The following is a 5,000-nucleotide window of genomic DNA, read 5'->3' as shown; positions in this document are numbered from 1 at the left end:
AATCAAACTATGCATTACTTCAAAAGCCGAAAAGTTTAGTTTTTAAATTCACAGTTTATTATTTTGATTATTTGTTTATTGGTATATTCATAGTTACAGACCTACAGTATCGGTATCAAAACATATAAAGGGAAATAATAGTAATGAAAACCCATGAGTTATGTTCCAGCCGTCTTGGATGAAAAACATTAAACACATACCGACCAGATAAATCACCAATAAAGGGCAGAGGAAGTTTATATATCCTATAAAATGACAACATATTGTATAACATTATCAAACTTGTTTGTTCTACTTCCTGGAAAGTAATCTGCCAGGAACTGCCGCGGAATTGATTTTCGCAGATTAATCCAGATTCATTTTGAAAAAATTCTCTATTAAATGTTGTGAAGGGAACTTACAACTGTAAAGGATAGCAAATAAAGTTTTATTTTGGAACTATTTGAATATTTTCTTTTTGTGCAGAATGTCGTGTTTGCTATTTTTTATATATGTCTTAAGCTTTTGATTTTCGAATCCCCCTCCCCCAAGGCAAAGACTCGCTTCGCCACCTATACCAGGTAATCTGAATCCCCCCCCCCAAAGCAAAGACTCCCCTCGCCACCTATGACAGGTTATCATATTTGCTTTTTTTGAAAAATACTGAAATCTCTGAATTTTCACATCCCCCCCCCCAGTCATAGACTCGCTCCGTCTATATATATATATATATATATATATATATATATATATATATATATATATATATATATATATATTTAATAGTATTTTATATATATATATATATTATATATATATAATATAAATATTAAATATATATATTAATATATATATATAAATTTTATATATATATATATATTAGATATATATATTATTTATAATTATATATATATAATGTATTATATATTTTATATATATATTATTATATATATATATATATATAAAATATATATCTATAATTATTATATCATTATATGTATAGGGGAAACCCCAAACAAAACTAGATTTATTAAAAATGAGACGTAGTTTCGAAATCTACTTGAAATTCAGACTGAATGGATCCAGTGATTCGAAACTGTAGTCTTATTTTTAATAATCTATTTTGTATTTTGGGTTTTTCTTCCAGTAAACAACCAGAAGAGTGTTTTTCTATTCATTAATATATATAATATATATTAATAATTATATATTATATATTAATATTTTTTTTTTTTTTTTTTTTTTTTTTTTTATTATATAATGCATATATTTTATTATTGTATATATTTTATTATTACTTATGTACATTATATATATATATATATACTTATATATATATTATTATTTATATATATATTATTTTATACATTATATTATATATATTTTTATAGATTATCTAATATATATCTTATTATATGTGTTGTGTGTATATATTATATATAAAATATATATTTTATATTATATATATCTATAATTATTATATTTAACTTTTATATATCTTTATATATATAATATATATCTTATATATACTTATATTATCCTATCTATTATCTTATTATTCTATTATATATGTTTTATGATATATCATTATATAATTATACCCCACACACACACACATATATATATATATATATATATGATATATATATATATATTATATATATATATATATATATAAATTTTCTAAACAACCCTTATATTAAAATATATTATATATATATTATATATAATATATATTATATAATGTATACATTATATTTTATTATATACTTACATTATATATATATATATATATATATATATATATATATATATATATATATATAATGTATATATATATTATATTATATATTTATATATATATATTATATATATATATATATATATATATTATATATATATAATGTATTTATATACATTATATGTATATGGAGGAAAACCCACAATACAAAAACTAGATTTATTAAAAATGAGACTGCAGTTTCGAAATCTACCTTCGAAATCCTCAGACCTGAGGATGGAATCCAGGTGGATTTCGAAACTGTAGTCTTATTTTTTCAATAAATCTAGTTTTGTATTGTGGGTTTTTCTTCCATTGTATCAACACAGAAGAGTGTTTTTCTATTCATTATATATATATATATATATTTATATATATGTACATTATATGTAATTATATATATATATATATATAAAATATTATATAAAATATATTATAATATATATATGTATATATAACATGTACATTTATTATATATATTATATATATATATATATTATATATCTATATAATTATATATATATAATATAATTTGTGATTTAGTTATTATATACTTATATTATTTTGTATATATAATAATATAATATATATAAGAAAACCTTTATATTTATATATAATTATTCATATATAATATATATTTTATTATATAATTTAAAATATTATATATGTATATATGTTTTAAAATGTATATACATTATATATATATTATACACACCACACACACACAAATATTTATATTAGAAATAAGATATATTAAGATAAATAAAATTAGATTATATTTACATAAACACCTTTTAAGTAAAAATAATAAATCTATTACTATATATATATCTATATATAACCTTATATTAAAACACTTATATATTATATTAAATTAATATATTATTATATATATATATATTATTATATATATATATATAATGTGTACACACACACACACACACACACACACACACACCACACACACACACACACACACACCACACACCACACATATATATTATATAATATATATATATATATATATATATATAGTAATATATATAATATATATATATACATTATATATATATATATTATATATATATATATATATATATATATATATATATATATATATATATATATATATATATATAGTCTACAAACGTGTGTCAGCACCAGCTGACACACGTGAGCGAGTCGGCACTAAACGACACCGACTGGGTTCCTTAATGGGGATAGCCCGGGCGAGGCAAAGTTTCGTATATTGGACTTATCCTTATCCCTCTCTATGGGGTTCATCAGTGATTCCCACCTGAAGAATTCTGGGATCCTCATCAGACGTCTTCAGAGTTCCCGGGGTGAAAAAAAAAAAGTTTGCCAGTTTTGATGTAAAATCCTTCTTTACCAACGTACACACAGAAGGAGCAGTCCGAGTAGTCGAGAGGGTCACCAGCTCCATAACAGATACTAAACTTCCGCTGCCGAGACATCACTTCGTTCGCCTAGTGAAGTTATGCGTGGACTTCGGCTACTTCAAATTTGCTGGGGAAGACTACAAGCAGATTAGTGGTCTCGCCATGGGCTTCTCCCTGAGTGCTGTCATGGCTTGCCTGTTCATGGAACGCTGGAGAGGGATAACTACATGGATATAATCGGCGGACATTCAACTTGGCTTCGTTACGTAGATTGTGTCTTCGTCATTCCCCCCAGAAGGTTGAGCTTCTAACATACACTGACGCGGCTTGACTCCGTCCACGAGAAAATCCAGTTCATAGTGGAGGAAGATGAGAAATTACCTTTCCTGGACAATCTGATCCATCGGGGTGACAATGGCCTACGTTTCTCTGTATACAGGAAGCCTACAAATAAAAATGATTATTTCCATTATTACTCCGCACACAGCAACAAAACAAAATCTGGTGTTGTAATTGCCATCGGGGGGGCCTTTAGGAAGTCTACAAACAGATGATTATATCCATTATTACTCTGCCCACAGCAGCAAAACAAAATCTGGTGTTGTAATTGGCTTCTTCCTCAAAGCACTGAGGATCTGCAGCCTTGAATTTCTTGAGGATGAGGTTGCCTATATAATTAATTCTCTCATGAAACAACAAATATCTCAGAGGCTTTCTGCTAAACCTCAGAAAGAAGGCGGAGAACATACTCACCCTCTTCTAATAATGTTCTCATATTACCGCCATGTAGCATTTCCCAGGCGATCAGCGGATACTTCGGCAAGACAGTGAGAATCACTAGCACATCCGGGGAAAAGATACAAGGCTAAATACGAGACAGGAAGCAGCCCATAAACAACCCTAACAATGTTGTATATCGCATACCCTGCAGCAGATGTGATACAGCATACTTTGGTGAAATAGGTCGTGGTTTCAGCACCAGAATCAGTGAACATCGAGCTGACATCCGTTACCACAGGACTTCCAATGTCAGGGTGGTACATGTAGATGAAGGTGGACATCAACCGAACTGGAAGGAAGCAGAAATAGTCCATGGAGGACTGAACAAACAAAAAAGAAAAATTATGGAAGCAGCATACATCGCGACGGAGAATAATGTCAACACAGCATCAGGCAAATTCAAACTATCCAAGGTCACGGCAACAATATACGAACAAGGAGTGGGAGGTCACAGTCATTAGGTGTTTCGTCAGCTCATGTCTGATTATATATATATATATATATATATATATATATATATATATATATATATATATATATATATATATATATATATATATATATATATATATATATATATATATATATAATATATATATATATATATATATATATATATATTCTGCAATTTCTTTGATAAATGTATTTCTGACTAAGATATAATCGAAACCGGCCAAATACATCTCTTGAATTGTGAAGATATTCATTCTCATTCATACCTTATATGTATGTGTGTGTGTGTGTGTGTGTGTGTGTGTGTGTGTGTGTGTGTGTGTGTGTGTGTGTGTGTGTGTGTGTTTATATTTATATGGATGTTACTTTTAATAATTTTGTTTTAATAGTACCCTCATTTCTTGGTATGATATTTGCATTTACAAATTCATTTTGCATTATTTAGTTTTGACACTTTTCTTTTATATGTTTTTTTAAAAAAATTATTCATTCTCTCACTATATACTTCAAAGGCTTGTCCTGCATTTTTGAGGTTAATATGTAAATTGAACTAGTTTGTCTATATCTATATATGCCCATGTACTCAGACAGACACCCATTTACCGACA

This window comes from Penaeus monodon, chromosome 12 (genome assembly GCF_015228065.2).
Source record: "Penaeus monodon isolate SGIC_2016 chromosome 12, NSTDA_Pmon_1, whole genome shotgun sequence".
In the NCBI taxonomy this organism is placed as follows: domain Eukaryota; kingdom Metazoa; phylum Arthropoda; class Malacostraca; order Decapoda; family Penaeidae; genus Penaeus; species Penaeus monodon.
This window is presented reverse-complemented; position numbering follows the sequence as displayed.